Source organism: Oratosquilla oratoria, chromosome 19 (assembly GCF_046742065.1).
Source record: "Oratosquilla oratoria isolate Oo_2021 chromosome 19, ASM4674206v1, whole genome shotgun sequence".
In the NCBI taxonomy this organism is placed as follows: Eukaryota; Metazoa; Arthropoda; class Malacostraca; order Stomatopoda; family Squillidae; genus Oratosquilla; species Oratosquilla oratoria.
Genome location: NC_134795.1, coordinates 65,361,909 through 65,371,037, shown reverse-complemented (window position 1 = coordinate 65,371,037; position 9,129 = coordinate 65,361,909). Strand labels below are relative to the sequence as shown.

General features: G+C 41.4%; 1 protein-coding gene across 6 annotated transcripts in view; it reads left to right on the top strand.

Moving 5' to 3' along the window:
• LOC143035964 (glutamate-gated chloride channel-like) overlaps window positions 1-9,129 on the top strand; it is a 632,887-nt gene that overhangs the window by 281,289 nt on the left and 342,469 nt on the right. The window lies entirely within an intron of this gene.

Below are 9,129 nucleotides of genomic sequence, written 5' to 3'. Positions count from 1 at the left end.
ACACACACACACACACACACACACACACACACACACACACACACACACACACATACACATTCACTCATACACACACGCACACACACACACATATATATATATATATATATATATATATATATATATATATACATAATGATTAAAAGTGAATTAATAAGATAAAGAACTGTACGTACCAAAGAGTTTCATATTTTGTTGGAGATCTGAAAAAGGTCAGGAGTCGAGAGATGTTTTATAACCTTTCTATTGATCAGAAATCGGAAAATATTAGACCAATAGGAAATTAAAACTATAGCAGTGTAGGATAATAATTACAGGGCTGAGAGTGATCACATTACGTGTAAAAAAAAAAGTGTCGATATGTTTGTATATGTATATATATATATATATATATATATATATATATATATATAATAGTGTGTGTGTGTGTGTGTGTGTGTGTGTGTGTGTGTGTGTGTTTAAATGTAGTATGTGTATATATATATATATAATATATATATATATATATATATATATATGATTCATTACAATATGTATGAGTATGTACATACATATATATCTACTACAGCAATTATATTTCTTGTCTTATATTTGCCAATCCATTCCAACTGTCCTGTTCCCTCGTCCTAATTCATTTCTGCGGCATCGTTTTTTTTTTTGTGTCTCTCTTTAATTCTCTCTATTTCTATCTCTATCTTTCACTATCTCTCTATCTCCCTCTCCCTCTCTTTCCCTCTGTCTTCCTCTGTCTCCCCCTCTGTTTCTCTCTCTCTCTTTCTATTTCTCTCTGTTCTCTTCCGTATCCCTGTCTTAGTGATATCTCTCTCTCTCTCTCTCTCTCTCTCTCTCTCTCTCTCTCTCTCTCTCTCTCTTTCTGTTTCTCTCTTTCTTCCGTATCCCTGTCTTAGTGATCTCTCTCTCTCTCTCTGTCTGTCTCTCTCTCTCTCTCTCTCTCTCTCTCTCTCTCTCTCTCTCTCTCTCTCTCTCTCTCTCTCTCTCTTCCGTATCCCTGTCTTAGTGGTGCTGACAGAGCCAGGAGGTGAGCTTTGTATTTCAGCCGTAAGACTCTGAAAAGGATTTTTTTGGCTAAAAAAAGACTCTCCATTATATACGAATGGTATCACACTCTTTGTGAGCTTCCTCCAACTGGTACGGCGGACAGTACGCTCTTTGTAATCTTTGCTCAAGCTCGCGAAGAGCTACATGTCCTTTTGTGGCCATCCTCTTCCTCTCCTTCCCCCTCCCCCCCCACGTACGGATGACAGCTGGTTCTCTTTTCTCAGCTGGTACGAGCCTCAGCGGGTGCTGTTGTTCATCCAACTTCCTTCTCCGCCATGCGGAAGACGGTCATCGCCAACACTTCCTGATTTGCTTCTCAACCGTGAGGCAGATTTCTCTTCGGTGGTCGACATGAGAACCTAAGAATAGAGGAGACTGCCAGATAGAGCTGGGCGCGTTACCGCCGGGCAGGTAGTGCGCTACCGCCGGACAGGTAGTGCGTTACCTCCGGACAGGTAGTGCGTTACCTCCGGACAGGTAGTGCGTTACCTCCGGACATATAATGCGCTACCGCCGGACAGATAGTGCGTTACCGCCGGACAGGTAGTGCGTTACCGCCGGACATGTAGTGTGTTACCGCCGGACAGGTAGTGCGTTACCGCCGGACATGTAATGCGCTACCGCCGGACATGTAATGCGCTACCGCCGGACAGGTAATGCGTTACCGCCGGACAGGTAGTGCGTTACCGCCGGACAGGTAGTGCGTTACCGCCGGACAGGTAGTGCGTTACCGCCGGACAGGTAGTGCGTTACCGCCGGACAGGTAGTGCGTTACCGCCGGACATGTAATGCGCTACCGCCGGACAGGTAATGCGCTACCGCCGGACAGGTAATGCGTTACCGCCGGACAGGTAGTGCGTTACCGCCGGACATGTAGTGCGTTACTGACGTACAGGTAGTACGTTACCAAAAAATATGGGGTACACTTCCATCAATACGTTACCGATTTTAATTTCCTTAGTAAATATATACATACGCAGTAACGCGGACCGCTCTAAGGAAATTAAAATCGGTAACGCATCCCCAGATTTTTCGGTAACGCATTACCTGTCCGGCAGTAACGCAGTACCTGTCTGGTTGTAACGCGCCCAGCTTTGCTGCAAGAGACCATAAGGACTGCACCAGGCAGTTCCATGTCCGTGGCTATCTGTCATCCCTATACATAGATTTATCTCATTTTTTCGTAAAACAACCAGTTGTTTCAGCGTTCACTACATGTTTACTAAATCTATTCCATTTGTTGATCACTCTGTTGGTAAATCAGTTCTTGACTATTTCTTTCTTAAACCTAAATTTCTAAAATGTAAGTCCATTACTACGAGTCCTGCCTTGTTGTCTTGATACTTTCTGACCGTGGGAAGTATCCATTGATTTTGTGGCGATGTTATGTGGGAAGAGAAAGAGGTTTTGGTAAGTTCGTCTCTTTTATTGTAAGAGTGAACTGGTTTTACACGCGGCAGGAGCCGATATATATATACCGCGTGGGTAGTCACCCGTGGTGCGTAATTACAGAATTCCACTGGATTAGGTTAGGTCGGGTCAAGCAGGGTCGCACTGTCAGAGAAGCGTCAGGTCGTGGGTGACATGACGCGCGTTCTATGCCACGTGGTTATCGTGGTATGTATAGTTTGACCAACTTTGTGGTCATAAACCGAGGCTGAACAACAGCAGTATATAAGCATGGTAGACACGAGGGAACAGGTCAAGAATTCTTGACCTACAGAGGGGAAATAGCTTCCGTGGTACCCCTAAAGCTACGATTATACTAATCATTTTAGTTGTTGGATTCCAATGATTCAGTTGGATGTAGTCCAAGGTTGGGGTGTGACCGTAGTTTTAAGCCATGGTTACACTCCAACCTTGAATGGAATCCAACCATTCTGTTGACTAGTGTAACCATAGCACTATTCCCTCGGTCTCCCATTTATTTATTTATTTATCTATTTATTTATTTTTCTTCCTCCTTCCCCTCTTCCCCTTCGTCCCCCACTCTCCATACTCCTCTCCGTCACTCCCAAGCTTCTGTTGTACTCCTCTCGGACTCCGTTCCTTCTCCGACTACATCTCACTCATTCGACCCGTTGCTCGCAATTTCATTTGTCCTTCGGTCACCTGCTCCCTCTGGGTGTGTCCGCTCACCCTTCACCCTTCCAGGTCACCCTTCCAGGTCACCCTTCCAGCCCCTCCGTGGCCCTCGGAGGTCCGCCTCTCTTCCAGCTCCCCCCTGTGAGTCCATCCTACTCATGTTGAGACGCATCTCACGAACTTACTTCGACTTAACCTCCCGCTGGTCCTCCTCCAACGACCCTTCTTCAGCAGCCCAGACCTCTACTTTCCCCGTTACCATCCGCCTTCCTTCCCTTTATCAAAATGTGTCCCTTTTTAGTTACACTTTATCGTGTCATCTTCTTGACAGTGCCTCTGAGGCTCTATCCACTTCTCTTCCTCCTTTCCCTCCGTGACCCCCCACCCCACCCTCCTTGACACCTCCACACCTCCACTTTTTGGGCCTCCCTTCCCCCCCCCCCCATCCCTCAACTCTCCTTCTCTCGTTTCTCTCCTCATTCTCGTTATCTACCTGCCCCCCATCTCCCTTTCTCTTCTCCCTTTCCTCTTCTCCCTCGTCCCTTCTCTTTCTCTTTCTCACTCTCTCTCTCCCTATCTATCTATATATCCATCTCTATCTCTCTCTCTGTCTTTCTATCTGTCTGTCTGTCTGTCCCTCCCTCTCTCTCTCCCACTCACTCTCTCTCTCTATCTCTCTTTCTCTCTCTCTCTCTCTCTCTCTCTCTCTCTCTGTCTCTCTCTCTCTCCCTCTCTCTCTCTCTCTATCTCTCTCTCTTTTTGTCTGTGTGTGTGTATGTGTGTGTGTGTGTGTGTGTGTGTGTGTGTGTATCTACTTATCTATGTATATTTCTATCTATCTGTATCTCTATCATTATCACCATATATATCAATCTCTATCTCTCTATCAATCTCTCTCTCCTCGCTTTCTCTCCCTCTATCTTTCCCTCTCTCCCCCTCCCTCTCTCCCTCCCTCCCTCCCTCCCTCTCTCTCTCTCTCTCTCTCTCTCTCTCTCTCTCTCTCTCTCTCTCTCTCTCTCTCTCTCTCTCTCTCTCTCTCTCTCTCTCTCTCTCTCTCTCTTTCCCTCTTTTGATTCCTCCTCTTTCCTTGACTCTTTTATCTATCTCCTTTTACCCTCTTTCTATTTTTCTCTCCCTTTCCCCTCTCTCCCATCTCCTCCTCGTCTTTCCCCGTTCTCCTTTTCCCCCGATCTCATTCCGTTCTCATCCGCCGCGTGAGTGGCGCTCCGGCGTTTCACTGGACCCGAGAGTCTTTGGTGTCGCTTGGACCACAATACCCAGTGACTTATCACCCCCAATGGTTAGTGGGCGTACGGGCGCAGCATCCCACGAACGCCCACGCCGCCTGTTGTAGTCCCGCAGGGAGTGAGGGAGGGAGGGGGAACACGATATGGTATGACTCTCTAACAGAACCAATCAGGACTCAATATGTATATTCATGTATGTATATGTAATTATACATGTGTGTGTGTGTGTTTGTGTGTATGTGTGCTACAGTGCGTTACTCTACAAGCGAATACAATCGTCTGGTGTCAACCAGAATCAACATAAGAACATAATGAAGGAGAATGTAAGAGACCATGAGGCAGTTCCATGTTCAGCACCAGCGTTTCTATCCCTGGGGACAATATCGCACCGAAGAGTCGTGGAGTCAACGAAACTGTGAAGGTGAACTTTTGGGGAGGGCAGCGAAAAGGAAAAAAGTTGAAGTTAAAATCGAGCTCCCCCCGCCCTTTTTTGGGTTGTTGTTGTTCTTCTTCTTCATCTTCCTCCTCTTCCTCTTCTTCTTCTTCTTCCTCTTCTTTTTCTTCTTTTTCTTCTTCCTCTTCCTCTTTTTCTTCTTCTTTTTCTTTGTCTTCTTTTGTTTCTTCTTCCCCTTCTTTTGTTTCTTCTTCTTCTTCTTCTTTGTTTTTTCTTCTTCTTTTCTTGTTTCTTCTTCTTCCTTTTTTCTCTTCTTCCTTTTTTTCTTCTTTTGTTTCCCCTTTTACTTTTCCTCTTCTTTTTAGCTCATTCTTCTTCTTCTTGTTCTTCTTCTTTCTCTTCTTCTTTTTGAGTGGAAACTAGTCTCCAATCAAGGAAAGGTTTCTCAAAGTCCAGCAAGACTCTCTGGCACTGACAGGATGGATGCATTGAGTGATGACACTCCCACGATCAAGTTAACAATAACAATCGCTTGTGTTCTTGAAGAAGAACAAAATAGAAATAAAAAGAAAATCGTATGTTCTTCGGCGCTAGCCCTCGGCAGCCACGTTAGGCCTATCTACCACATGGTTGAACAAAAGTAAGCAAAGTCGAAATTCCTTTTTCTCTCTTTTAGTGCAGGTCCGTTTTCTCTCATAGAAAACGGAAAGAGAGAGAAGGAGAGGGAGAAAACTATTTCGATTTTTTTTTTTTTTTTTTTTTTCCAGATGAAGAGGAACTTTGATTTTTGGGAGAGAGAACGAAAAAGGGGCGTTGAGGCCCAGAAGTACTGAGGTGGGACAAAAGAAACTAATAAAATCGTTTATCTGTAGCCACGATGAGGTAAACAGTCCTACACGCTATGGGAAAGGATTCATTAAGGTCGGCTATAACCCCGTTGCTGCTGAGGACAAGGCGGGGGAGCCCCACGGAGATGAATGGAATAGCTAGACAACAACAACAACTATAATATAAGAATAAGTGCCATACGCTATAGAAGCGGACTGAGAGAGAGAGAGAGAGAGAAAGAGAAAAATATATAAAGAGAGATAAGAGCGAGAGATGAATAAAGATATAGAGATAAGAGCAAGAGATAAAGAGAGAAATAAAGATATAAAGAGAGATAAGAGCGAGAGAGAAATAAAGATATAAAGAGATAAGAGCGAGAGAGAAATAAAGATATAAAGAGAGAGAGAGAGAGAAATAAAGGTATAAAGAGAGAGAGAGAGAGAGAGAAATAAAGATATAAAGAGAGATAAGAGCGAGAGAAGAATAAAGCTATAGAGATAAGAGCAAGAGATAAAGAGAGAAATAAAAATATAAAGAGGGATAAGAGCGAGAGAGAAATAAAGATATAAAGAGAGATAAGAGCGAGAGAGAAATAAAGATATAAAGAGAGACAAGAGCGAGAGAGAAATAAAGATATAAAGAGAGATAAGAGCGAGAGAGAAATAAAGATATAAAGAGAGATAAGAGCAAGAGATAAAGAGAGAAATAAAGGTACAAAGAGAGATAAGAGCGAGAGAGAAATAAAGATATAAAGAGATAAGAGCAAGAGATAAATAGAGAAATAAAGGTACAAAGAGAGATAAGAGCAAGAGATAAAGAGAGATATAAAGGTACAAAGAGAGATAAGAGCGAGAGATAAAGATATGAAGAGAGATAAGAGAAGAGATAAAGAGAGATATAAAGAGAGATAAGAGCGAGAGATAAAGATATAGAGATAAGAGCGAGAGAGAAATAAAGATATAAAGAGATAAGAGCAATAGATAAAGAGAGAAATAAAGGTACAAAGAGAGAGAAACATATAAAGAGAGATAAGAGCAAGATATAAAGAGATAAGAGCGAGCGATAAAGAAAGAGATAAATAGAGATAGATAAAAAGAGAGAGATTAAAGAGAGATGAAGAAAAATGAGAAGAAGCGAGTTTTGTAGGCAAGAGCTGGTTTACCAACTGAGTGGTTAACGAATAGAATAGACTTAGTAACCATGTAGTGAACGTTGAAACAATTAGTTATTTTAAGAAGAGAGATAACCTTATGAATAGGGATGACAGATGGTAAGGGACATGGAACTACCCAGTGTAAGCCATATGGTCTCTTGCAGTCTCCTTCATTCGTATGTTATCATGTCCTTATGAGTGTTCAGCTGTGATGACCTATTGCTGAGACTGAACTACCTGAGCGAAGAAAACGGTACGTGGGAAGAAAATATGAAAGAAAATGTGAACCATTGATAGTACACTAAGAAATAGATGCGGAGACTGGGGCACTGAGAAAGCGACGTGGAAAGAAGAGGGTATTATGAATCGCACATAAGAGTATGAAAAACATAAGAATGAAGGAGACTGCAAGAGACCATAAGGCCTACACTAAGTAGTGCCTTTTCCATTACAACCTGTCATCCCCATCCATAGATTTGTCTAACTGTTTCTTGAAACAACCGATAGTTTCAGGCGTTGGAGGAAATGGACACTGAAAAACAGACGTAGCAGAAGAAACAGGCGAGGTCAAAGCAAAGAAACGAGAGGCGCGTTGAAAGTAAGAACAGAGAAAACTGACGAAATAAACAGGAAGTAAAGAGATGGACGAAGAAATCAACAAAAGAAATCGGCGAGATAAAAACAATGATTTGGGAGAGAAAATCAACAACAGAGACAGCAGACGCGTTGAGAAAACTATCTGACTCAATAAACAGGGTGAAAGTTAACAGTTGAAGAGGTAATCAACAGAACAAACAGAAATGTGATTGCAAACAGAGAATACAAATAAAAGAAAAATGTATCCTGCCTCAACCTCAACTATATTGTCAGATTTGGTTTAATGCTAATATACGTTCGTCTAATTACAAAAGTCAGTCAAGGCATCACCTGAGCTCTGTCGAAATGTGATTACACATATTTCCGTATCGGTACAACCACCGGTGACAGGAAACGAGCCAATTAGTCGAGAAAATCACGTGAGAAACAGTGGAAAAGTACACAATTAGAGAGAAAACAAACGGAAGAGACAGGCTGTAAGTAAACTTTTGATGAGAAAACGGTACGTGGAACAGACGGAGAAAACATGTGTGGAGAAAATGCGCCAATCGGTCGAGAAAATGACGCGAGAAACAGTGAAAAAGTACACAATTAGAGAGAAAACAAACTGAACAGACAGGCTGTAATTAAATATTTGATGAGAAAACGGTACGTGAAACAGACGGAGAAAACATGTGTAGAGAAAATGCGCCAATCGGTCGAGAAAATCACGTGAGAAACAGTGAAAAAGTACACAATTAGAGAGAAAACAAACGGAAGAGACAGGCTGTAAGTAAATATTTGATGAGGAAACGGTACGTGGAACAGACGGAGAAAACATGTGTGGAGAAAATGCGCCAATCGGTCGAGAAAATCATGCGAGAAACAGTGAAAAAGTACACAATTAGAGAGAAAACAAACGGAAGAAAGAGACGGGTAAGTAAATATTTGCTGAGAAAACGATACAAGAAACAGACGGAAAAAACGTGTAGAGAAAATGAGATCAGACCAACAGTGCAGGAAAAAAAAATGTGACGAGAAATTCACATGAGAAACGGTTTGAAAATAATCAGACGCAGAGAAAATGGATTGAGAAAATGAACGGGCCACAAAGGAAATGATACGTTCAAAATTGACGTATTCTCTGAAAAGAGAAAAATTAAATTGGATTAAAAAATTCCCAGTTACAACTTGGTTTATTTTATTTATTTATTTATTTATTTATTTATTTATTTATTTATTTATTTATTTATTGCGTCTTTTATTTCTAGTGAAATTGGCCTTTATATACTCAGTTTCGATATAGATAAACTTGGAATGAACTAGTATGACATGTTTATCATGGAAATAGTAACGAGTTATTATAATGTGTATGTATATATATACATACATATATATATATATATATATATATATATGTATATATATATGTATATATGAAATATATATATATATATATAAATATATATATATATATGTATATATATATGTATATATATATATATATATATATATATATATATATATATATATATATATTTGTGTGTGTGTGTGTGTGTGTGTGTGTGTGTGTGTGTGTGTGTGTGTGTGTGTGTGTGTGTGTGTACAGTATAAGAAAAACTCGCTTTAGTTTCAGCCTAAATCACCTTAATCCAAACAGGGAAGAAAGATGGCTGGAAATGCCTCGACGGAACCAAAATAAAGTACAACGAAAGAAAAAAAAGAGGAGTGGGTGACGAAGGGGAGGGAGGAGAGGGGAGAGGGACGAAGAGGAGGGAGGAGGAGGG